This window comes from Pundamilia nyererei, unplaced genomic scaffold (assembly GCF_000239375.1).
Source record: "Pundamilia nyererei isolate P.nyererei 1_Seehausen unplaced genomic scaffold, PunNye1.0 scaffold00064, whole genome shotgun sequence".
Classification (NCBI taxonomy): Eukaryota; Metazoa; Chordata; class Actinopteri; order Cichliformes; family Cichlidae; genus Pundamilia; species Pundamilia nyererei.
Window position 1 is genome coordinate 1,918,201 of NW_005187465.1, and position 27,709 is coordinate 1,945,909.

Sequence of the window (27,709 nt, forward strand, 5' to 3'; positions counted from 1 at the left end):
AAATCGCGTTTGAATTTGCGCTTGTTTTTTGCTTTCACTTTGCAATCGCGCAAACTGTGTATAGAGAGCAACAGCACTGATTGGTGAGTGATGATAATTTGCGCACCAATTCCTCTGACATCGTCTTATCAATCGTCAGCTTACTATGCAAACATGACAAGTGAAATCTCCCGCAGCAAGCTTAAACATGTGAGAGGTTGATCGCGCAGAGAATCGCTGACCGTTATGTGTGTGTGTGTGTGTGCGTGTGTGTGTGTATGTAAAAGCAGCAGGATATATATTTTAGTTCTGCTGAGCCAAATAAGACAGGTCAGGGTGAAGAAGTGACAGCCAAAGAAAAGTTTACCACAAAACGGAAAAGTTATGACAAATCAGACTATAAGGCAAAAAGAAAGTGCAGCTTTATGGTTTCATGGACAAAAGAATTTCTGTGGATGCAATATTACGAGCTATATAACCGGGGCTACACATAAGTGGTCCGCAGGTGCGCATTCGCTGTCAAAATTTAAAAAAAAAAACGCGCACAAGATATGAAGTTGCAACGCGTTTGCATACATACGATTTTCTGGAGGAGGACAGACATTTGTTTAGAACTCTTAAAGATGTCGAAGAAGCTCCTTAAGCAATTACTTTGGTGTTCCTCCACCTGCAAACAAATGTCAGAAGGAGTCCGAACCACAAAAGAAGCACGTATTCTCGGAAAAGTGGTTGCAGGAGGTGAGCTGGCTTCAAACAAATGATGAACGCACAGAGATGTGGTGCAGAATGTGGCATGAAAATCCCACTCTAGCGGACAAAAACACTGCCTTTTATATGGACCCAAACGCGCGTTGCAACTTCTTATCTGGTGCGCGTCTTTTATTTTGACAGCGAATGCGCACATGCAGACCACTTATGTGCACCGGTGTAAATAACATAATGTTCTGCCGGGTGTGTTGTTGGTTTTCCCTCGATTTCTGAGTCGACAAGCGCCTTTGTTACTGGGACCAGTCATTTTAAGAAAGGCCCCCATTAGAACCCATGAGAAATGCAAGAAATGCATTATTGCTCAGTCTGCAATATCTTTCCCAGAACAAACACCAATTGCAAATAACATACTAAAAATAAACCTGAGAAATCAGTTTAGAACAGCGTACTATGTTGCAAAGAGTGAACTACCACTGGCAAAATTTAGCAGTCTTTGCAAACTTCAAAAAGCAAATGCAAATTACCCCTGACTTCAGTGGAAATTTCAAATTCAGGACCTGACACAGACTGATTCATGTCCTACACAGTTCTTACAAGTTCATAGAAATTTCTGTTCAATTAGAGCCAAGTATTTGAGTTGATGATTGTAATTTTTATACAATGTTGTAATTTGTTTTTCAACAACTTTTTGATTAATGTTTTGTTTCCTTTACAATATTATACTTTAATGTATAATATTGCAAAGGAAACAAAACATCAATCAAAAAATTGCTCTCTTTTTTATTCGGGCTACTTACATTTATTTTGGGCTACCAAAAACTGAAGAGTCCCTGCCCGAAGGGCTACCAGGGATTTTGAAATTTTGAGAGCCCTGAGATATATTAATTTTTTTAATTACTTTTGTTTCAGCAACATTAAATTTAAAAACTGTACTTTTGAGTTAAAATATATATTTATAAGTTTAATAAATGACAAATTAAAAAGGCATGAACATTTTTTTTGTATCGAAAAAATATCGAACCGTGACACCAAAGTATCGAACCGAACCGAACCGTGAATTTTGTGTATCGTTGCACCCCTAATATATATATATATACAAAAGGCTAGGCTAGGCTAGGCTGATAGCCTAATAGCAGGCTATCAGCCTAGCCTAGCCCTTAAAGCTAGCCCTGAATGATAACTTTATTCCATAACAGAATCTAAATAAGTGACTTATAAAGCAACCTGAATACAGTTGTTAGCTAGAAAAGACTAAAACTATTATTTGTACCAAAGTGTAAATGTTTTTATATCTGTGGTAAATCTGAGCACAAAATGTGAGTCTATGAGCACTGACTCCCTTTTGGTTTCATTCCCTTTTTTTTTATACCCTTGAGGTTTTCACTTGCTGTTCAAAGTATTTTTATAGATGACTTTTCTTAAACCTGCCATGATATTTACAATGCACACATTGTAAAAAAATCTATCAATGCTTTAATCACTGGCACTTAGATTGTCAAATGAAAATTACTGGCTGTAATTAGTTCCTCGCAGCAATGTCAGTGTGAATGAATGGAGACAAAACTTAGAGTGGTAAACATATTTTGAGGTCAGCATTCAAAGAGACTGAGGAGAAGAAGCAGCTGGAGTGTGGCCTAGAAAAAATGAACAATAGCCTACATTTATTCTCATCTTCCTTTTTGCTCAAATCTCTCATTAAAGCCATTCACTTATGTGTGCAGCTGCAGTAATTGTAAAGATGAGGTATTTGCGGCCATGTAGCATTTCAGTGTAGTCTATAAACCACTTTGTCATGCATTTGTTTTGCATTTACCATTTCAGACATGCAACTATGAATACTTTCCACTGATCGTGCACTGATGTGAACCTGTTCACATTCTCTGTGACTGGTCCAAGAATGCAGCTGTGTTGCGAGGTGGAAATTTTGAATTGTGTGATTTTGGCAAGATGACTTATGCATGGCTAGCTGTCTGACTAGTCTAGAAAAAGGTCTGTGGGCGGTCTTGATTCAGATGTTTTTTCCCCCCTCTTTCCTTTTTTTTTGACTTACTGAGAAAGAAGTGATAAGTCAAAGAAAAAAAGTAGAGAAGTCTGACCTACATATGAACAGATAGAGGAATGGCTGCCGGAGAGCCAATGGAAATATTTATTTCTCTCCCCAGCTGCCTCTTGCCTGGGTTTATAGTAATATCTAGTTGGAGTTTTCATGACTTTAATTGATTCAGACTCCTTATCAAACGGCTGTTTGGTTGGAAAAGTTTCTACCAAATTAAGCTTTTTATATGGAAAAATCTATCTTAGAATTTGTGAGGCCTGTGTTATATTACAATTTAACACCGTGGATTAATGGACTCAGTCTTTAAAGCAGTTTATATGGTACAAACTCCGTGATGTTCACTTTTATGGAAGAACAGAAACTTCCACAACAGGAATTCTGAGGTGATTAGATGAAGGGCATATTGTCACATGACTTACATTCACAAGTTGCGTCCAAACCACTGCTCCTTACACGACCACTTGCTTTTGTTTTGGCTCTCATCCCTAGTTAACATAGTGCAACTTAGTTGTGGGTTAGTTGCCATTATATGTTATAGTATAAGGTCAGATCTAAAAGAGAAAACAAAAGTAACAGTGTATACATACAGTTTTCTTGTATTTGAGTAAGCTGATAGATAGACCTTTACAAGAGATAAATCAGGAAATTTGGAAAGAACAACATTTTTGGAAAGACGTGGAAAGACATGGGCTACACTTCAAAATAAGGCAGTTAAGTTACTTTACCTTTATTGTGTTAATTGCTTTACATTAAAGTAAATGTTACCATAGACTTTCAAAACTATCAATTTTTTTAAACACCTATTCGATTTGGGATTGTGGGAGGGCAAGGACCTCCCACTTCTTCGCAAGAAGCCGAGTACACCTGAACATGTGCCAGACCATCACATTGAGACAACCATACACTGAGGCCAGTTTAGAATCAAGAGCTTAGAATAACAATTATGTCTTTGGATAGATGGAGTATAGATAAAAGCCACACAGGCACAGGGAAAACATACAAATTGGACATGCAGGGTCACCAGAAAACCTGGGGGATTATACCAGGAACCATGTTGCTATCTCTCTATCTCTCTCACCCTTCAACTTCAGGTCCTCTACAGAGATCTTCTTCCTGGAATCTGCTGGAGTCACGTGCCCAGTTTAGGGATCACTGTCCCAAGTTCTCAAAAAGTATTGGGACCACTGTTGCCTTCACCCTCCACATGTCGAGCTCCTCTCTCTGCCCTTAGTATTTCCCGAGCTTCTTGTGTTCCTTCTTTCTGATGTTGCTATTACTTAGTACAAATATTATATTTGCCAAGTTTACCAGTTCCTGCTAATATACTTTGTTTTATTTCTGCAAACAATTATTTCTGCTTCAGTCGCCACTGCTGCAAGACCTTGATGCTGAGCCACTAACTTTACTAGCTGTTACTTTATGTTCCTTTGTTTTCTTTTTGTAATTCACCAAAGAAGGGTTAACCCACGATCTGTGAAAAAAATGTAAACTGGTAAAGGGCTCAGTGTCTCTGTAAGTAATTAGGGTGAAGAGCCCATTGGCTTTTTTTATGTGGCGTCTTTTGTCTGATCAGCAGCATATTTTTTTGTTTTTGCGGCAAGTGCTGAGTCAGATGGATAGCACACCACAAGCATTTTTAAAGAAGCCTCAGAGAAGTGCTTTGTACACAATCTGAATGTACACATTGAATGTGAATGGGTACAAGGAAAGGCCCAACGAGCCTCATTAATGCTCATCTCTGAGGAGGTCTGCTGACTGCAGCAGAAAGCGGATCAGTGTGCAAACAATAGTGATGACAGAGCCACAGCTGACCTCTGCTCATGGAAAACTATTCGAATGATTCAGCTAAGTGTGGCTGAGTTAAACTGCATGCCACGTTTGTGACAGTCATGTTGATGATGTGGGTGCAGCATCATTAGCCAAAACTCACTGTCAAAGTAGTTATGTGAAAATATCATTCAATCTTTGCTGCCCCGCTGAACTAAATCTGAACTACACACCCACCAAAAACTTAAAGCTAGCTTTCTGAAATGCAGTTATTGAACCACGTTTTACTTCCTTGTCTGTGGTACAATGGACCACGCTAGCAAAACTACCAGAAATATCCCCTCTGCATGTGCTTTGTAGAAAAGGGTTCTTGTCCATGAGTGATGGCAGACAGGATCAGTGGGCTCACAGGTGGATCGAGGACGTGTTTGCAGTGATTTGGATGCCCTAAAACTCTGCCGTGGTGAAGATCTAGGTGAGTGTAGAGAACCCACACAGGTACAGGAAATGCAATGTTCACACAGGAAAAACCCCAACTGGGCTGCAGGTTCAAACCTTGTTGCTGTGAAGTGACAGCACTAACCAATGAGCCACCGTGCCTCATTTAAAAAGAATACCATCGGGTTACCTCTATAGGGTCCCAGTGGTTGGAAACCAGTACTTGCAGTGAAGATATGTCATATTCTTTGAGAGCCTTCAGGAAAGAGCTGGAGGAATTGTCTGTGAATCAGCACACCTAGGCTATTTTGCATAAAAGTCTGAGTTCCAGATAATAGACAAAAGCTGTGTCCCAAAACGTAGGCTGCATCCTTCGGAGGACCTGGCCTTCGCAGTCTACGTGGGCCGGGTCCTTCGAAGACTGAGAAGGCCAGAAGTGCGAGGATGTGAAATGGGACAGTCTAGCCTTCAGATTTGCGTCACCGCTGTCTCGGTGGAGTTTAATAAACTCGGCCGTCTGCTCCTTGCTATCTAAAATATAACAGGACACTGGCGTAAATTCTCGACCGTCTCAAACTTCTGTTTAATCAGTTTTCTGTTTGATGTTTATTCAGCTGTGTGAAAATCCCGGAGGAACCCACCCGATGGATTAATAAAGTTTTATTTAATCTAATATAATCTAATAACTTCAATCTCAGCCAAACCGATTTACTCCGGAACAAATAAAACACAGAAAAAAAGCCAAAAATTACATTTTAAGTTATTTGAGTGACTTATATATCATGTTTAACCTGAGTAGCGAAAGATAGTGGGGGTCTGAAAACGATGAAGCCGGGAGTCCGCTGCTCTCGCCAGTTCGAGTGACCATTGAACCCCCCGGCTAGCTATCGAGCGGGTGGGTAACAGGCATCTCCGAAAACGTCGGAGCACTTTGGCAAATATGCAATGTCTTGATAAAGCAAGCAGATATTTGAAGTTTACACGGCTACTTTCTCGCCTGAAAATATGTTAAAAGTTTATTTTGTGACCCAGAAAGATTAATAAGAGTAATATTAAAACTTAGCAGCAGTCGCCATTGTTGGAAACTGGAATTGCTATGAATTCTGGGATATGGTGGGCCACGAAGACCACACCCGACCCATCCTTCAAATTCGGGGAAATGAAGGACGCAATTGTCGGCCGCATTTGAAGGAGTCGACGAATTGGGACAGCCTTCGTCGCCTGGCTGTGACGTAATCGGCCTTCAAATGTAGCCTCCGAAGGATGTAGCCTAGGTTTTGGGACACAGCTAAATAGTCAAATATTGACCCAGATGTGAAAGCATATTTTCCTTCCATGTTTTTTTCAATTCTTTAACCATACCATAGGATAAATGCTCCAGCTGGAGATCAGTTAGTTGGATGCCTTGTAGCTAACGGTATGATTTGTGTTCTCAAACTTGTAGAGACATTTCCGGAAGGTTTTGTGCACAACACGAGCTTACTCTGATAATCCACTGTTATTGCAACACTGCTGTTGAGCTCCTTGCCTTACAAGGATGTTTTGGTCACCTGCTGCTATACGTTCACCTTTGACCTTGCTTGAGGGAAACACGCACGCTGATAAATAGGAAAGGTAAGAAGGTAACATACACGGGAGTATTCTGGAGATCTGTAAGGAGTTAAACCCGTGACCTCAGTGTGACCTTGTTAGCTCGGCACGCCTATGTGTGAACGGCTCTTTGAGGACATTTCTTTGGCCAGAACCTAATGTTTACTAAAATCTCAACACACTGAAGAAGAAGAATGATCACTTTTTGAACTCGACATTTAGGGTCAGTTTACACAATTCACACATTTTATACCAAATGTGATAAATGTTCACAGGATTTGTCCAGTAAAAATATAGAAATCATGCACCAAAATATGTTTGAGATAAAAATAAATGGAAGCTTCTTCTTTATTATTATTAATAAGACAGTAAGCAGTTTTTTTGTTTGCCACAAGTTATGGAATCTACCAGAAAAATTTATCTAAAGCACACAATAAAAAACAGGAAGAGTATAATTATTAGGAGTTAAAGGAGCTTGCAAAGAAAAGCGTCTGGACTTCTTTAAGTTACTTGAAGACGTTTCACCTCTCATCCGAGAAGCTTCATAAAGCTTGGATGAGAGGTGAAACGTCTTCAAGTAACTTAAAGAAGTCCAGACGCTTTTCTTTGCAAGCTCCTTTGACTACGATGACCTGGATGGCTGAGAACCTTCACAGACATAATTATTAGGAGTGTTATTATCATATTTTATTAGTATTTCACAATTAAAATCATTCCAGAGGGAACAATTTAGTCCATGCACGCAAAGACTTTTATTATGAAAGAGCTGAAAGCCTGTTTGGAGACCTGATAATGGTGGGATATAATGCCAAGGCAAAACTACCACACTTGTTTATACTGCATTAAAATGTAGCCAGCGGCTCTCAGAATGAGCTCCTTACTGGAACTTAAGCTATTCAAAAATATACTGTGAGCCAGTAACATTTTGCATTTTAGCTTCGCTGGGAAGCATTGCTCTGAATGGATTCAGTTTATTTTTATCTGATCAAGAAGTGGATCGAATCGAGTTATTTGTGTGATTAAAAATGTTGGATTTTCAATGAGCGAAAAATGTTTTGAAGCCAGTTCGAATACAACTGTGTGATAAATTATTTAACATTTCATTCAGATTGCTCTTCAAAAGGCACACCATCAAACATATTCCATTTACTCTAATCAAGAGGCTTTTCAGGTCCCAGAATGAAGAGAGAGATTAAGTAGAACCATGTGTGTGTTTATGAGAGGGGTATGGTAAAGCACCCCAGAGTTGGAGGCTTGTTTTAGAGTTCTGGCATTTATCCCTCACACTGTAATTTTGATTACAAAGACAAACCCAGGTAAATTAAAAATGTGGCATCAATCAAGAGTCTCTACACAACAGCGAAGGCGCAGAACATAAACTGGCTGCTTAGGCCAACTATACTGTTACTCATGAATGTTTTGGGTGGTCTGGCTGTGTTGGGTCCTTTGTTTAACTCAAGCTCAAAGCAAGCTTGACTTTGTTATAAAGTGGCCAGGAATTGTCCAGTGGGTAGCTGGCCAGATAATGACAATGACTCACGTTTTTGCAAATTCGTTCAATATGGGGCTCAGTATACGTCAGGTGAATGTTTCACTTCCAGCAACGTGGAGAAAACCATTTCTGCTTCTCTACAGCACCCCTGTATGTTTCTAGTTGGTTCTGCCTTCTGGTTTCAATAGGGAATTCTAATCACGTTAGAAAGCCATTTTAGGGAAACAAAACGGCAACCTTCCCCTCTAATGTGACAAGTTCCTGGCAGAGACGAACAATCTGCTGAATTTGAAAACATCAAGTATGCCTTTAACCTTGGCTCGTAGGAGAATTAAAGTCTTGCCGCCTGTGGTTAGTATGCATTTGGATTTTGGCCACATCTGTCTGGCGCTGTCAGTCCCTAAAGACTGAGCTCAGTGCACATTGGTTGAGCCTCTTGAGTGGAGAAGCAAGGGCATGAAGTCATACGGTGATGCTGTAAACCTGTAAAACTGACTATTTAACGCGAGTAAGGCCACTTTAGTCCACTGGATCTTCAGTCAATTAAAATATTAGACAACAGTGTGAAAAAGCCTACGTGGCATTGTAAAAAATTATTTGCCCAACCTCAAGTTTCTAATTCCCCAAAAAGCAGTCGAGGGCTCTAATTAGAAAATCTGATTTATGAACAAGAGGAATTAGGGCCAAGAGTGCACTAATTCAGGCCTGCTGTTGGCAAACACCCTAAAATGTGCCTGGATAATGCATCGGCTCTGCTCAGGAGACACACAGTAAAGTCAAATGTAGAAAGAATAATACTCATGTAAGTGGATGCATACGCAAAGTCATGTTCTGGTTAGTGAGACCATATGCTGGAAGGGATTCATGTTTGCTTAAAACTGATACACCTCAAATATTTCATTTAGGCTAACGCCAAACTACAAAAACATGAGGTTCAGGTCAAGATGGCACGCAGATGCGTGAGTGGATGTTTTATCGTCAAACATATCTTAAAGCCTGTGAATACAGAAAAAAAAGACATGAAGAAGCACAGAGAAAAAAAAACTGGGAGACTTTCCAGAAGTTATCTTTTTCATGTCAGCATGGGGGTCACCTGGAATGCGTATCAGAAAAGCTGTGCAAATGACTCATTAATCATGGCAAAGGGAAATGTCACTGCCGGTCTATCGTTTTGCCAAGATGTGTGGCAAATTTTATGGTGTTTCTAATCGTATTCCTTCATTTCTGTCTTAAATTAGCTCCAGATATTCAGGAAAGAATTAAAGCTTTCAAGGACTCCTAGTGTGAGTTGAAGAAGGGGGGGTTATGAAGGAATGAAAAGTATATTTGAAAAGATTTTCCAGCTGAAATGTGCAAAGACTTTTCAAAGAGTGCAAAGCAGGTCCCGAGTTTGATGAATTATTCTCAGGTGCACCTTTTTTCATGCCTCAGTCTGTGCTTCTGCTTCAGATATAATGACCAGCCACACATCATCATCCTGCAGCTGTGAAACTCAGAGATCGACATGAGCAATGACGGAGATTATCATAATGAATGTCTTCTTTTCTTTCTAAGAATCCCCCTGAACTCATGAAGACCAGCAACTGTGCCGTGACTGTGTGCCAGAATGCTCAGAGGCAGGTTGAAAATGACCTGTAAATGTTCATTTCCAGTGGGACCGAGAGTAAATTACGAGAAATTAAGACAATTATTTTCAGTGCCTGTAGGATACTTTTGAAGAAAATGGGGTTTTCCAGGGTCAGCAAAATGCAAATTCGTATAGGCTATTTGCCTGTGAATGAAAGTTTTTCAACATACGTCTTAGGAAAGCCTTGTAATATGACTTAAAAATAGCATAACAGTGCCAATTATCCCAGAGAAACACCGAGTAATGTGGTCAAGTGTCAAAATTATGTAGGTCGCTGATCTTTTCTTTTTGAAATGGATAGGTTTGAACCAATCATTTTTATATAAACATTTCTACCATGATGCTAGATCGTGAAAGGCTTTACTTTGGGACGGGACTCTTCATCTAGTCATCTACTCAAACTTGAAATGATTTTAGATTTTGCACTGCTGTTTGATCTTGCGTTTGTATTTTTCAGTAAGTTCCATGTAATTCTCCCCAAGTATTTACATACCCTTATATACTTAGTTTGTATTTTGTCTCGTCTCCCCACGCTCTCGTGCTTTCCTCTTTCCCTTCCCACCCGAGCAGATGGCTGCCCCTCCCTGGGCCTGGTTCTGCTGGAGATTTCTTCCTATAAATTTTGATTAAGGGACTTTTTCCTCTCCGTGGGCTTGCTCATATGGGGCCGCTTGACTGTTGGGGTTTTCTCCTGAATCCTTAAGGGTCTTTAACTTACAGCAAGTGCATTTGAGCTATATAAATAAAACTGAATTGAATTCATTTGAAAATGTGCTCTGAGTAAGTCCCTGTTGTCACATTTGCTGGCACTGGACTCTGAACTGTGCAATCAAACAAGTGGGTTTATTTATAACGACCACTATGTACAGTCCAAATCCAGATTCCACACCATCCACTCCAACAATGTGCTCACTTTCACTCACGCTCAACTGGGAAGGGTCCAAGTAAGACAGGTCCGGGTCCAGGAAGGTCTATAAAAGGGAGATGGAGAAAGACGTCAGAGAAACACTCAGGAACACAGGGAGCTCAACAAGAGACTAAGCTGGGCTACACTAACCCTAGTGAGTACAACGCTCCAGCGAGGAACACCACTCCAACCAGGCCTTAAGTATGGTGATGAGGCGTGATGTGCGTGTGCGTGAAGATCAGTTGACCACTGCAAGGCAGGCACCGCACCCCAGGACAGCCACTTGTGGATCATGAAACCTGTGGTATGTATTGCACACTAATGCACACTTGGCAAATATGTATTTTCAGTACACACTGCTGAAAACTTTGTGTGTCTGGTTTATGTGTCGTTTTGGAAATGACAAAAAGACAAAAGCACAGGTTGACTGAACACACAACGCTCAATAGGAAAGAGATGACTTACACATCAGTCACTTGTAAATGAGTACAAAAACTGTAGATTATAAGATAATTGTTAAATTTCATGTGAATCCTGAAATTCTGAGGGAATCTGACAATTTGTGTTTTGGCAGATCACAACCAACTTTGCACTTATTTCCTTTAGATGTTGTTCTGATGTTTTGTTCAAATACTGATTAAGAAATTTCTTGGCAAGGAGAAAACAGACAGTTCCTTCCTTTGGAGATCGATGGACTCTGTGGTCTCTTTTAAAAGCCAGTTAAAACATATCTTTTTAAAGATATGTCATGTCTTTGGCACCTCTGTAGCCAAAAAGCTTTGGAGTTTAGACAAGAGACTGCTGATGAAAAAAGTAGGCGGACTTATGCAATAGATATAGATGTAGGATTGGTGTTACTGTGACATATCACAGCTTGATGCACTTCCATCTACATCAGGGGTCTACAAACTCGTGGCCCGGGGGCCACTTGCGGCCCACGTTACCCCTACTTGTAGCCCGTATATTGACATGAATGGCAATTTGGCCCTTGAAGCTATTTTTTGTTAGGGAGGATGTAACGATGGTCACATTTTGATAATGTTTCTATTATTTTGTTATTTTCTGGCCAAATGATCACAGACTGTTCGTTTGTCAGTCACAACCACATTGATTACACCATGCTGAATGATGCCAACTGAACATGGGCCCAAATATTATATTGCACTTTATGAACCTATTGATCAAAGAGGGAATAATCACTGGAGCACAGAAGAATCCGATTGCATTCCTCGTGTTTTACATCTGTTGCGTGCTCAGAATTATAATTGAGAAACCTGAAGTGATTTTGTGGTTTGGGAAATAACAGTGAATCTTTAAGCTGATGTATGTTGCTCTGATTATTAGTACAGTATATAACACAGTTGTTTTTTTGGTGAATGTTGTTTTATGGGGTCTTATGTTTTGAAGCAAGAAATTCCTATAAACTAGACAAAGTGTGATATAGAAGTTTGAACCATTGCAGCAGGAGAGATTTGGTTTATTCACACTGATCACAGACATGGAAAACAATACAGAATAATGCAAGCAAACAGAACTCAGCAGCCTAACTGCTAACGTTGATGCCATATATTGAACACAATGAAGCCAAGTGTCAGTTGGCAGGGCTGAGGTTGTGAGTCAGAGCTCCCTGGACCTCAGGGGGACCATCCAGAGGCTAAAGAGATGCTATTCATTTGTTATAAAGTCTTCAGAGGTCTTCTGGCATTATGGGTCTCCTAATGGCAGCCGTTCCTTTGAGGCTCTCGTCTGCTTTCTGTTACTAAACAAGGACCAGCTTGCACAGAGTCATGAACTGCATGTAAGGCAAGCAGCAGCTTTGTGCAAAAAGATGGCACTCATTAAATCAGCTATGGTAATGGCTGCGTGAGGCTGTACAGGCTAGTTACAATCAGTGATTTCCAAATTTTTTTGTGCCCATTTCAAGGCACACCTCCATTTATATCTACATAAGAAAGCCTCAGTGTCATCTGACCGGAGTTTTGAACGCTGGACTTACTGTGATACCTGCAAATACATCTCTACTTCAGCAGCATAGAACGTCTCAAAATCATTTCATGGAGTGATGGAAAAACGCCAAGTTTTCCTTAGACAATAATTTGCTTTCTGAGGGGTTTGCAGTATTAGCATTAGCCATAATATATTAAACGTTTTGGCTGCAGGCTGTTGACTTAAAATAGGGAGCATTTGTGACAGCAGATTTTCTCTTTTCTTTATATAGTGTATTGTCTGCACTGGTGGCCAACTGTCTTGCTCCACCACAATAAACACATTAACTTCCTCACTGTCAGTTAGGGTCTCTCTTAAGGTCCTTTATACAGAAACATTTTAACAGATTCTTTTAGGGGAAGCGAGTGCAAACTACTGATAAAGAAATCATTAAAAAGGTTTTTGTTCATAAGTCACTGCACCTTGTGGAAACCACTGGGCATAGCTCAGTTAACAATGTCAACAAGCATAGATAACAGCACAGAGACTTCCAGTGTTGACAATGTTTGTGCCAAATTACGGGCAGAAATTCTGAATATTATATTTTTCTTTCAGCTAGAAAATAGTAACTCTAACAGATCCAAAGACGTTCGTCTTAGTTTACACAGTGCTTTTGTGTGACCTTATTTTCTGTCTCCCTGGGGCTCCATAGTGAGGTCTTGACTGACGAATAATTTTTTCATGTTTGCCGGAAACTAAATCCCCCTGCTGACACAAATCATCTTTGGTGACTCAGCTGGGAAAGAACTAGTCTTTAAACATTTGTTTAAAAAAAATGCTGAACTGGTGAAATCAAAAAGGCAGTATTTGGGGCAAGGGGTATGTACTTTTCCATTTAGCCAGTACTAATTTATGACTTTGATTTGAGGTTCCCGACATTACTAAAATCTGCCTGACCGAGAAAAGCCTTTTTGTGATTCCTATTCAGAAAGGTGAGGGTAGCTTGATTTAGAAATTATTTTGGTGGTTGAAAGTTACGCTTAAATAACTTCTGATTTGATTCAAGAGTGCCAGCCAGCTGTCATTTCCTAATATTTCAATATTTCCATCTCTTTAAGTTAACTAGAGTAATGTTTCATGTATTTTATTAATAAAACACAGTAAAGAAATTATTACAGTGCACTTAAACTGCATTCCTCAGACTATACGGTTTGCTCACTACTGATGCAGATGACACAGAGCAGAGCTCAGCTGTGTCTATTTTGGGTGGATACCGATAAAGATAAAGCTCTATGAGAAAGTGCAAAGACTATTGCACTGACAGTATTTTTTTAACCTCAATCCCAAAGCCAATTTTAAGGCAGTGTAGCCAAGCTATTACTGTTGGACATAAATATCAAACATATGCTCTGTTTAGTGTCGAGAAATCTCCTGACCCGTGCTTGTCTTAATGCGAGTCTTGCCTAAAGTAGAGGAGTAACAACATGGTCCAAACCTTGCCTTGTTTAATCTTACGAGTCAGAAAGATTTATGTTAATTATTGTGTGTCATTCCAATCGACGATTGAAAACATCACAGACAGATCTTTTCAGTCTTCTAATCTTATCTAAATTGCAAGTAATAAAACCTCTATTACCCCTGGATAATTACATTTAAAGTCAAATGTTGCGTCTAAACATGAAATATAGATTAAGGTTTGATATTTATTACTAAAGCAATATTGTATGTGAGTGTTGGTGGGAACTTTTCAGCCACATGAAAAAATATTTAGGCTATATTGTGGTTTGGAGCTTTGCCCTGGTTGGCAAGTGTCCCATTTCTCTCTGATAAATGTCCCTGGAGAGGTAGGTGGTCCAGTGGTTGGAAAACCCACAACTTTAGCCAGAGTTCCTTCAACCCATGACGCGTTAAATAAATTATGATTGATGTGCTTTAGCTGGGAACCTGGGAATAGTCCCTGGAGTCAAGGTCATGACTTGGTGCACTGGGAAACAGTTTTGGGAAATTAATTCACGTGAAGACTTTGAATTCCAATAAACTGCATTCCAGCTACATGGTGTGGCTTGCCACAAAGACCAGCAGGCACGCCAGGAAGTGAACAAAGGTTTAAAGACTCTATCAAAAAGACAGTTTCTAAACCTTAAACTTTTAAACAAACTTCAAAATTGGGAATTGTGTTTACAGTCGTGGAAATTTTACTTCTAAATTTTTTCTAAAGAATTTCATTTCACTCATTTATTATAAAGCACTTTTTGGCTGACCGATTTTATAGCCAGTTGCCTTTCCAAAGAAATCACCTCCCGTCAGCATGATTTCTGTTTAGAATTTATTCATCACAGACAGGATTTGCTGCCAATGACAACAGTGAGTTTTGTTTCCTTTCGAAACAACCCAGCCTCCTCATTGTGGAGACGACACATCTGTTTTAAAAGAATTTGAAAATGTCTAGGGGTGGGTGAACAGTTCACATTCAACCCTGATACCACAAAAAAGATCGAAAGCTGGAATTCACAGAATTATAACTTTTTAATTTATGTTGTTATGTCAGTGCACACTAGTCATTTATTTTTTTCATGCAGCTTGCTGGGCTTTGATTTGTTTTAATTGCACGTGTTCTATTTGAGAGAGGTTGTGGCTTGAAAATATTGTTTAACTTTATGAGCTATGGGAGTTTTTCCATAGTACAATTACGGTTTTATTGACATGAGAGAACAAAATATAACCATTCAATAATATTTTGATGTTAAAGACATTATGTACAGAAACAAAGTGCGAGGACTATATAGTATATACGTTAGCAAGACAAGAAGTAAAAACCGAAACAAAACACATTAGAAAAACCAACAGTCAATGTAACACTACTTTCAGCTGCTCCTTTACTCACAAGGGGCCACTAAAGCAGGTACATAATATTGCTGAAGGTTTTACTCACCCATCCAAATCACTGAATTCATCAGTTCCAATAGATTCTATGACCACAAGTGTATAAAACCAGGCACCTAGGCATGGCGACTGCTTTAACTAGCTATTGTGTAGGAATGGGTCGCTCTCAGGAGCTCAGTGAAGTCCAGTGCGGGACCGTGATAGGATGCCACCTATACCCCCGTGATGGGATGCTTCTTCGTGATCCAGCATGACCTCATACCAGTGCACAAGGTCCATAAAGATATGGATGAATGAGTTTGGTGTGGAAGAACTTGACTGGCCTGCACAGAGTCCTGACCTCAGCCCGACAGAAGATCTTTGGGAGGAATTAGAGTGGAGACTGCGAGTGAGGCCTTCTCGTCCAACATCAGTGTATGACCTCAGAAATGTACTTATGGAAGAATGGTCAAACATTCTCATAAACCCACTCCTAAACATTGGAAAGAAAAATTAAAGCTATTATAGCTGAAAAGGGTGGGCCGAGATCGTGTTAAACCCCATGGATTAAGAATGCGATGTCGCTCAAGTTCATGTGCGTGTGAAGGCAGACGAGCGAACATTTTTGGCAATATCGTGTAGCTCTGCATGTTTGATTTGGCTGACTTTTTTACACAGGATGTTCTTCCTGACACAACCCTAAAGGGATTTGTGTTTCCGCTTGTTCTAAAACCCAGAGCTTTTCACCTGTTAGGCAAATATGTAAATCACCACACTACTGAAAGCCAAATATTAGGAAAACAGGAAATAACCAACAACAAATACTAAACAGAGACATTAAACTAATAACAGAAAGAGGGGGAATGGACACTAAGAGATGATATAGACTGGGACATACTGGAAAGAATAATATAACAACAGAACTCATGACAAAGAGGTAAAAACGAGAAACCAGAACGGAAAGATATCTGAAGCTTAACATGACTGGAATAAAAACACAAAACTTAGAACAAAAAATCTAAATCAGGCAAAACAGTGGGACATATACTTTCTGCTGTTCAGGCTTTCTGTTGAGAATTTTAATGAATTGTTATTATGTATTTATTAGTAAATTACCTGTTTTCATCTATCTGTCTTTTTATTGTCTCTTATGGCATCTAATTTTCTTATTTACTTTACTTGTTTGTGTAATGAATACACTTTGCTTACTCACAAGATAATTTTAATAACTGCTAAAATTTTGTAGCATCTGCCTGATAAAGCTTGAATAGACGTGTTTATTGAGCCTGGAAAAAAATTATGATTTTTTTTAATGTAATACTGATTTTGTCAATTTTCCTAAATCTTCCCTGTGACATATGCCCTCCAGAGGCAGAGCCAAAGGGTGGTAAACTTAACAGCTTAACTTAACATATTTAGTCGCCTTTCTGGGGCGATCGTGGCTCAAGAGTTGGGAGTTCGCCTTGTAAATCGGAAGGTTGCCGGTTCAAGCCCCGGCTTGGACAGTCTCGGTCCTTGGGCACCTGTTGTTGCTTACCGGCAGCCTCGCCTCTGTCAGTGGGCCCCAGGGTGGCTGTGGCTACAATGTAGCTTGCCATCACCAGTGTGTGAATGGGTGGATGACAGTTTGTGTAAAGCGCTTTGGGGTCCTTAGGGACTAGAAATGCACTATACAAATACAGGCCATTTACCATTTACCCGGTATCAGCAGTGGTCTTACACATGCTCATATAAGAAAATACAACAATTGTTGCCTGCAGTGATTTTCCACACAAGACTTTCTGTCCTACCCTAATGTAAGTAATGGTATCAGACAGGATATTAATATGAAAGCAAACTGCTGTAAAAAAAAAAAAAAATGTGGCTCCTCAACTGAACCCCACAGGAACATGTAACAGACAACAAAACGTTTCATTGTAGCTACCCTGTTAAACCTTTCTACACAAATACAGTGTGCTGAAAAGCCACTTCTGTCATATACCAGCGGGGAGAAAAAGGAGAACTAAGAAATGAAATGAAGCATTGTAAGGTAGGACTGAATCCGGGAGGGAGCTTTGGCTCTGTCTTTTATCAATGCCAGGACGCCCGATTCACAATGATTAATGTGTTTTTGCTCATGAAGCCATGCAAAAATAAAACTTGGATACTATGAGTTGCTGATCAAATGGTCAAAAAAGCTTTATGTTCTTCATTAGTTTTTATGACATTAACCGACCATTTAAAGGAAAACAAGTGTTTAATTATTTTATTAAAAGTGTAGAAGCAGATGAATACTTGCATACTGAGTAAATTACAGACGAGGGCAAACGTATCTGCAGGATATTCCTCTCCATTGTGTCCTTCACTCAACACCACTGCAGTGCCTACACCCACAGGCTCTGTTTGGCTAGCTGCCAGAGGTGTCAGTCACAGAGACTCAAGTTCATCCAGAACGGATGTGGATGTCTTCATTATGGCTGTCACAGCAGCTCAGGGACCTTTCAGCACACAGACATTTTTGTCTTCATGCAGGTGTGATTTTCACTCTGGTGCTGTGTGCCAGATAAGGGGATGACATCAGTGCATGAGTTCATGTCAACACAGGAAACAGCAGCGAGTCTCCATCTATAGTGACGTCGTATGACTTATTTCTTCTGATGGGATTCCTCTGAGAGCCTGATATTCTTTGATCTAAGCTCTGTTTTCTTCTTTTAACGATATATGTAGACTAGGTATAGGTCAGGTTTTTAAAAGTAGAATAAATAAATACCACATATATATGTTTGAACACAAAAATTGCTACCATATTTTTCAGACCATAAGGCGCACCGGATTATAAGGCGCACTGTTGAAGAAGATATGCACACTAAGCGAAACAAAACAGTCAGATAAATCAAACTTAACTCAACTCATTCTTCTTGCTTCCTCCACTTCCGTACCATTGATTCTTTAATGTTGAATTCTCTCGCAGCTGCTCTATTGTGTTGTTGCAGTATATTAATGACCAACCTCCTATTGTGGTTAAATTATCTCAGTTCATCTACTGACTGAAGTTTGGTCCGTTTACAGCATCCTGCCATGCATTCCATTTGCCCCTAACCATCTGCAACCCTCACCTTAAATTTTATTTTGTGGAAAAAAGTTAGCGTTGATCCTCCAGCTTCACTGTGTTTGTTATGCTAACATAGCTGTGTTGCTAGCGATCACATAGCACATCATTATATACCAGCTAACCCAACTTCAGTAACCCTACAAACGTCACTGCTGTTTAGTTTTCTGTCTTCATTTATGTTGGAAGTGATAACAGAGCTGTACGTTTAAATCTCTAAGAAAATCTCTAAGTCAGAACGTGCTATATCATGTTTAGGTGGAAACTAGCTAGCTAACTTCCTGCTAACTTCTAACTTCGTTAAATTTAAGAAATTCTGTTTTCATGGATGCCTGGATGTTAAACTTAATTGTAACACCTGTTAAACAGGCAACTTAAAGATGAAAGAATTTAGACAGTTTTTACCTTTCAGTGATGCTGCAGTGATCATTTGACTTTGGGACCTGAAGAAAGACGGAGTTTTGGACCCAGATTACTCCCGAGTCCGCGAGGCTCCTGTAGTGTAATGCTTCAACAATCCATCAAGCGGTGCGGCTTCGTAGCTTACCGAAATCGTACAAAAAAACTTTTTTAAAAGAGTTTTGAGCGCTGCGTACCACATAAAATCGGTTCGAGGTCAGTCAGCACAACCAGAATTCATACATAAGGCGCACCGGATTATAAGGTACGGAGCCCCGCAGGAGACATGGGAGAAAAAAAATTAAGACGGACTTTTGCGAGATCTCGCAAAACTAACTCGGGATCTTGCAAAACAAACTTGGGATCTCGCAAAACTTTTGCGAGATCTCCCGTTAGCTCAAAGCTAGCTCAAAAAGTTAGCTTTGAGCTAACGGGAGGTTGAGACCTACTACAGCCGGGAGGAACACCACTTTCCCGGCACATCGTGCCTCGACCTCCCAGTCGGCTTCAAGCCGGCGTCCGAAGAATGCGGCTAAAACTTTTGCAAGATCCCGAGTTTGTTTTACGAGATCTCGCAAAAGTCCGTCTTAATTTTTTTTTCTCCCATGTCCCCTGCGGGGCTCCATAATAAGGCACGCTGTTGATTTTTGAGAAAATTAAAGGATTTTAAGTGCTCCTTATAGTGTGGAAAATACAGTAATAAGTACATTTAATGTCTTCTAAATGATTACAAATATATGAAGACTTACAAAACTGTGCAAAACTATCACCCATCTCTCTCTTTATATTTTGCCTCCAATGAGCCAAACTGTCTTTGAAATTTTTTTAAGTGGCCTTGAGCCTTCTTTTGAAACTGGCTGCTTTTCATTCTAGTCCATGTACCTGACCAATTTTAGAGGAATGTTTGCTTTTGGTTGGTTTTTAAGCCACAAACCAATGAGTCATTCAAACATATAAAAGACACCAAACTCAAGGACTGAACCCGTGTTGTGTCTACACATAATAGCCAACTTGGAATCATAATAGGATGAGATCCTGATCCGCTTCAGTCATGGAGAAGAGAAGAATTTTTCTGACTAGAAATATTTTCATGCATAGATTCATTCTGGACTCTGCCTCCTATTGTAATTGAATGGAAAGAAAAAGGCTACCATGATCTCCTGACCTTAGCAGCATGGGTAGCAGTGTAACATAAACATCAGTTCCAGTGATACTGGCAAAGTCAAATTAAATATGTAACCATATGGACCTGCAAGTACAGTGGGTAACAGAGTTATGGAAGACTTTCCTTTTAATGCAACACATGGAACATATTTGTACTTTTTGCTCATGTTTTCATATTGAATAATAATTTAGAGCAGCATACAAATTACAAAAGCAACTTTTCACCTGATTAAGTAGTTAAGAACATGGATTTACAATAATTTGCATGAGTGTGGAGGTTGTCTGTCTCTCCGTGTTAGCCCGGCAATAGATTGGTGGCCTGTCTAAGGTGCACCCGGCCTCTTAACCCATGACCGCTGGGATATTCAGCTGAACAGCAACCATAAGATGGAAAAGAAAAAACAATTGAATATCAGTTATACATTAATTCATTTTAGCATAAATGTAAGTTATTTTTGTGTGAAACAAATCCACACGTGGTAGTGTTGAAGATGCTACATTTGTGCAAAGTGGAGTATGGTTAAGTAGAAAACCAGGTACATTTTAACAGCAGGTCCTCGGATGCACATTTCGAAAAACTGTGCTGACAGTTGGTTGCTTTTCTCTGTTAAATATATATTTTAGTAAATTAGTTATAAGAGGGGTAAAAAGAAAAGTTTAAGCACTGAGATAAAGAAGAAAAAGGTCAATGCAGACTACTGCTGGAGTTACAGGAATTAGGAAAGAGAGTAGCAGTGGAATTTAAGAGCAACTGTGAGACAGAGATTACGGTGTCATCAGACTTCCTGTCAAAGTTGACACGAGGATTTGGGCAAAATGAGCAGAGGAAAGCGGTTAAAGTGGTTAGAGGCTGAAAACCAGTTTCTTGTGGGTAGAAACAAAATGTTCCTGGTTGTTTTACAAAGTTCACACCACACTCAAAAAAGAAGTGGGTCAGTTGAGAAGTGACTCATAGGCTGGAGTTGCTGTATAGGACTTCAAAATGAAATATCCATTCAAGCTCTCAATAGGATAAAAAAGTGGATATTGTAACTATTTTGTTTTGGCAGTGTCTCTATGCCTACAGCATGCAGTTATATCCTGGAGGATATCCTGCTTTTGCTGTCTTCCTTTTATTCACCAGTAGCTTGAAAAGTGGCACAGACAAATGAACAAAGCATTTAGTGCTACCAGTATGTGGTGCTTGGATGTGTTTGAAATTGCTCAGCGGTTTGCTTTTATGCCATCAGTCATTTCTGGATTAGCTGATTTCAACATAACTATAATAGCTGCAGAAAAAGAAAAGATTTCAACGTCACCGCATTACTCCACAAGAGGTTTATGAAATGCAGCTGTCTTAATGACCTGTTTCCACTGATTTGATTTCTCTACTGCTGAAATGTGGGGCAGCTAATGTTGCTGTAAAAGGTTGCTTCATATTTTCAGTGAAAGTGACAGGTGTGTATCAGCCAGGGCGACATCTGTAAAACTGGCTATGATTCTCCAGAAAATGACCAGGTAGTTTTATTTTTTAAATTGTCAACATCATCAGTATTTGTGTTTTAAAATAAAATCTGTGCAACTAAACAAGTAAAGTTTTGCAGTTACCTTACACTTACACACACCACACACACACGATGGTTTATTCTGGAACTTCCTAACACATCAACCATCTGGTCGACCATTTCTTAGCCAGCTGACTTCAAGCAACAGCTGGATATGAATTTCATTCAAATAGAGAAAAAATTGTAGCAGAATAGAAAAATGCTTTCTTTGATCACTTCAAGGTGGAGTTAAAAAGAGCTTTTGGAATGAATATGTTTTATATTGACAGAGAAAAAAGTATGGATGACAATAGTGTAGAGTTAACAGCTTGGCTTTGTGTGCTTCTTGTGATGATGTAGTTCCACAGAGTTTAACCTTTTTATATACAGCATGTCATGGTAACTGGGTCTGTACACGGGGTTTTGAGTGTTGGGAATGTTTAGTTTTCTAGTTTGTTATCCTTATATTTTAGTTTTTGTATTTATTGTTATTCAGGATTTTCTTTTTACGTGGTTAAGTGAGTGGTCGTCATCCTCTAGTGTCTGGTTTTCTGTGTTAGTTATTTGTCTGTCTGTGAGGTCAGTCGTGTCTTGTGTTAATTTGTCTGTTTCCCAACTCTTGTCTGGTTCCTCTCTTCTCTCTCGCCCTCCTTCTGTGTCTTCCTAGTCTTGTCTCCTCCCTCCGTTCCCTGTGTTTACTCAGTCTGAGTCTCTGTGTGTGTTTCCCATGTTTTCCTGCAGCTGGACTCTGTCTGTTTCCTGTTTTATTCTGATAGTCATTTGTCCTGTGTGCGTCATGTTCAGTTTTGCTTCCCCTGTCTCGTCAGTTAGATTATGTCCAGTCTTGTTCCACGGGTGTTACCTCTTTGCACTGATACATTGTGTATATAAATAGTCTGCATTTCCCTCTGTTCCTTGTCGCAATCTCCTGCATCCTCTGCTTTTGTGTTCTGTCTGCTTAGTCTATCTCGGTTTAAGTTCCTTGTGACATCATTGGTTAATGTATTCGGTAATTCAGCAATGAAGCTGCATTTAAGTTTAGTTTTGCATGTGAGTCCTGCACCTTTAGGTCTATTCCTGCTTGCCTTACACTGCACCATGTCACAACAAAATATCCAGTAATGAGTAACTGTATGAATAGTAATACTTGGGTGCAAGAGCTCAGGCTTAAGACTGTTTTAAGCACTTACCTTCAAAAAAAAAAGTTTTCTTCTTATCTCTGCATGTCAAAGAGAGAGGGGAAGCAAGGCTAATGGTGCTTGCCCAGTAAACCTAAAAATGGGCATTGTCTCTCAGTTATATTTCTATTACCACATGCCACTAATCCACAGTATGCTATTATCAAGCAGACAGTTCTAGCAGTGAGCTCAGAAACCCCACCCACCTGTTGTTCAAACCTTTCGTTCATGAGGAGAAACCAATCAAAAGAAACATGTCTTAAAACAAAGGGTGTCTCAGTCTTGGTAACAGTAGATGAAAAGAGTGGCTACATAAAGGCTCATTATGAGATAAATAAGGATTACTGTAAAATATAAACTATGCAGCGCTAGTTAAGTAGCGTCCAAGACTAAATATATGGACCAGAAATAAGCACAAAAAGTCAGATACAGATTATATGAAAAGAAGGACATAAGTGAATTTGCTAAGCTTACCACTTTTATTGGACTTTTACTCACATTTTTACTCAACACGTGTCAGTTGCTTGATGCACCAAGATGAAAAACCAAACTCTTACATCCTCATTTGCAAAAGTCTGAGCTCACAGTGAGGCGTGACCCTGGACTGAGGACAACAGTCCACTCAGCAAACACAAGAAATAAGCAAAGGAAAGTTTATTTGAATTCTTTGAGAGTGTGTATTAAGTTGCCCCGCATGCACGTGTTATTGTGTATTTATGCTCAGAACAACAGCATAGGTCCAGAAGGCCCTACTGATCTTCGTGGTGTCCCGGTATCCCCACCCTCCACCCCCAACAAACAGACATACACACTCTCTCTCTCTCTTTTTCTCTTGCATGCTCTTGCTCTCTCTCAGCTATGAAGACTAGGCGGACATCACCCCACCCTTCACCCAGTGACTCACTCACAGAATATTCCATTTTCCTCTTCTTATTTCTTTTTTCTCTCCCCAAGGCTGAAGCTAGCCCTTATTTTATTTATTTTTTTGCAATTGGTTTCAAACAGCTGTGGTGTAATCCATTTCTATTCTGCAGAAAAATTACATCAGCAGTTCTGAAAATACAGCATGTAACACACTGTACATTATATTCCCACTGTATTCAGCTTTATCTCCTTCATATTTCTAACAGAATTCAGTGAAAAGTAATCCAGTTTGGATTGAAATGAAAACATCACACCACACATTTAAGTTACGCTTCAATTGCTGCTTCAATTTAGATATCACTCGATAATAAAAAAAAAAAACATAATCAAAGGTAAACATGTAACCTAATACATTTGTGCCCTCAGTAACAATGTAGGCAACAGTAACCTAGCCTTGTCAAACTGCAGTATCTGCTCTCTGTTTCCAACTACAGTGTAGCACGCAACAACTTCAGCCACCTGTGAAACTCATTAGCTAGCAGCAAATTGGTTCCACATGTAGAGATGCACTCCCACAAATGGTGTGTAACATAAAATGGAAATCTTGGCATGAAATCATGTAAAGGAAAAAAAACATCTACAAACTTTGTGAGAAACACAGTTGGACAGCAGCTCATGAAAGAAGCGAGCTTGGATTTTATTCCTTCTCTAAGAAGATTTCCTGAAAGTGATAGAAAACAGGGTAACATAATCTACACCAGTCCTCTGCACTAAATGTCATTCATATCATCAACATCAGTGGATAAACAACCTGCAGACAGTAAAAAACAGCTTAATGTTTCTCCTTTTTTTGCACACAGTGCAGGTGCACAAGCTACAGTGTGTTATACTTAAAGCAGCTGTCCTCTAATTTTTTTTTTTTTTTAGAGAAACCCTCAATTAAGCCACCGAAGAAATCTATAGGCCTTTCTTAAACCTTTCATCTTTGCTCTATGCGGGAGGTTTATCTTATTCAAGATCAAAGCCTTCATTATAGTGACACACTTCCAAGCTGCTGACAGACACTGGATCTAGGGAAAGTTTCACCTCCACTATCTTTTTATCTGCAGGTGTGAAACTGCCATCAGGTCCTACAAGTCCTGCATTTAAAATAATGCCCCACATTTGAGTTATCAGCAAGCGTAGCCTCAAGCTGCAGCTGGAGCGAGCAGCAGAAGTCTGCTACAAACAATCAGACGTTGGTGAGTAAAATCACAGTTCCACACTAAACTATCCTAAGTTTGTGTTCTTCTTCTGCAGCGCAAGTATTGAGTCATGTTCCTCTCCTCCTCTTTGTTAGGACATATTGTATTATTTTCCACCCTGACACTTGTTCAGCCCACAGTAACTGTTGACATGCAGCAATATTTACTCTCCAGCTAATGAACGTTTGGCAGAACTCTGCCTCCACAGTTGACGTTAGTAAGATTACGGTACGGTCTACGGTAACTGCTCTTAGTCAGGATGTGACACATCAGCACAGATAAATAACGAAATAATTTTGGGTCGGAAAGAAAACTTTATTCCAACAGCTGCAGTGGATTCCCCACTTTATGCAAGGATGAACAGTTCAAATGACTCAGATTAATAAAACAGATTAATAAAAATATGAGTAGATCATGGTGTGTTTTTGATGTGTTTATTTCATGTTCTTGTAAAATTTGAGGAAATTGCAGTTTTTTCACCTCCATTTGCATCAGATGTGCAAGCAAGCATTATGTATTTGAGATGTCCAAAATATCTCTTGAAGCGTCTTGAATGAGACCTTTAAACTTAAAAATTCAACTGTCAAGGTCATAGGTCAACAAATATGCCATAGTGGAAGGTTTTTATTCAGTGACTGGGGTCAGGTGTTCGAAATGCATTTTCAGTGATAACTCTCACACCTAACTCCACAGTTTCACACAACTGGCTGATTAGATGAAATGAAGAGGTCCGATTTTACATCCAGAAGGTCAAAGGTCAAGTTCACTATTACATCATGCTCTTGAAAAATGGTTTTCTGGTTGTTATTCAGCATCAAAACTCAGGAACAGAACCATTCATGCTTACATTCACACCTACGGCCAACATAGGATCACAAATCAACCTAACATGCTTGTCTTTGGACTGTGGGAGGATGCTGGGGTACCTGGACAGCACAGGGAGAACATGCAAGGCTTCACACAGACAGGGCCCAGCTAGCCACTGAAGTTTAACCCAGGAGCTTTTCGCTGAGGCTCTAGGGCTAACCACTGCACTGCTGTTCTCCCTGAATTATTCACATTTGCTTATGTCAATCGTGTTTAGTCGTGTCTACTGTTTTAATTGTACTTAATCTACATAATCTGCATTTTATGGCTACGACTTCAGTGGTAGCTGTGCAATTACTGTAAATAACCTGTGAAAATGTGGTTTATAAATAAAGTTTTGGTTGCTTTTGTGGATTTTTCGATTATCTTTTAGTGAGAAGATACTTTATGTCTCCTGACTCACACTGTATTATGTAAGTTTGTTTGGGGAGGGGGCAGTAAGTTTAAATTTTATGGAAATGACTGTTAGCAGCAGGGAAGACTCTACTAAATGTAACACAGTGGGGCTTTAAAAGATTTAAATTACAGTGAGTTTGGTGGAAAAAGCCCATTCTACACCTCTTGAAATCTGTTAATGTTGGGAGTTAACATTTTTATTTTGCTGCAAGGTTTCCATGCATAAACGGAAAGCATTTGATTTTTAAATATTACCATCCCTAATTTAATTCAGTTTTGGCTTTGTCCCACAATGCTGCACTCAGAACACGTAGGATCTACTTTTTTCCTGCCAGATACTGCAGTATAAAAAAGCTGTAGTAAACATACACATGGCTGAATTCGGACAGACAAAAAAAACGCACCATCATCTCTAGAAGGATGACAGCAATATTGGATTCACTCTCATTTCCATTAATCCATTAATAACTACATTAAGAAAAAAAGAGTTGACAGTTAGCTGGCAGCCGGTGCTTCTCCCTTGAAGGAGACGTCTTCATTTCTCTTACGTTGTGGTTCCATACAGATCAGAGCTGAGATGATAATTGAACTCCTTCCCATTGCTCTCAACTTCCACATCTGAATGCGACTCGATGGTGGTGACACTGACCACAGCTGTAATGAGAACAGCTGTGCCGAACAGACCTCTTTCTCACAGAAATTCTTTCATCGAAGTAAAACCATATGGATGCTCTGGATATGAGAAACATGGTAATGTCAGATGCAAAGGAGGCCTGAAATCATTGCCGTCATCCGTAATCAGTCAGCGTTAAAGGGGAATGGTCTTCTGGTTGCTTTGCTGGAAAACAGCATACAGGGATGTGTGGAACTACAGATGGCGATGACTTCTTCTGCCATAATGTATGATTAAAACCTTATGATGTGCAAATGTACACAAAACGTCCAGGGTTTCTATTCTGCTGCTCTGCAGTTCAGCAGATTTCTTTGAGCACTTTTTCTTGCTTTATCAGTCCATAATGCAGTCTTACACTCCCTGCAAGCAGCACAATCTGGAGGGCTGGCAGAAAATAATGGATGTGGAGCTCTTCCAAGAATTTCTGCTCTGATATATCCCAGAGTAATGGTTAAACCAGGGAGCGGGTTTTACAATATGAAGCATAGCTGCAAGGCACGATGAAGGAAGCAACAATATATACTAAATCCAAGACCATGAAGTGAGGCAGGAAACAGTCAATGTAAGATATACTGGTGCTGGGATAGACTTATGCTGCTTTCATACATTTATTACAAACAACATTTTGATGAGCTTAACGTAAATCCATCAACTTACTAATAAGCGTGTACCCTGTTTGTGCTTATGTAGGGCTATATATAGCAAAAAAAACCCTCTAAATGTAATATGTAAAATGTAGTAATTATAGTTGCACATCATGTTCTATCCACATTGTTCCCCTCCGGCTCATAACCTTCACATACTTTGTCATTTCCGAATTATGTGTAGGAAGCTAGTATATATATTCCCTTAGTTATATGTATTAACAGACCTCTCTGCATTAAATCATATCTGTTATTAACCTCTGTCTCTCTTCCACAGCATGTCTTTTATCCTGTCTTCCTTCTCTCACCCCAACCGG

At 39.6% G+C, this 27,709-nt stretch overlaps 1 long non-coding RNA gene across 1 annotated transcript in view; it reads left to right on the forward strand.

Annotated features, from left to right (window-relative positions):
* The first annotated feature begins 10,593 nt into the window (after window positions 1-10,593).
* LOC102195021 (uncharacterized) overlaps window positions 10,594-27,709 on the forward strand; it is a 30,703-nt gene continuing 13,587 nt past the window's right edge. The window contains exons 1-2 of the long non-coding RNA XR_311793.1: window positions 10,594-10,868; window positions 24,678-24,809. This is a non-coding gene — a long non-coding RNA (uncharacterized LOC102195021). The remainder of the gene's footprint in view (window positions 10,869-24,677; window positions 24,810-27,709) is intronic.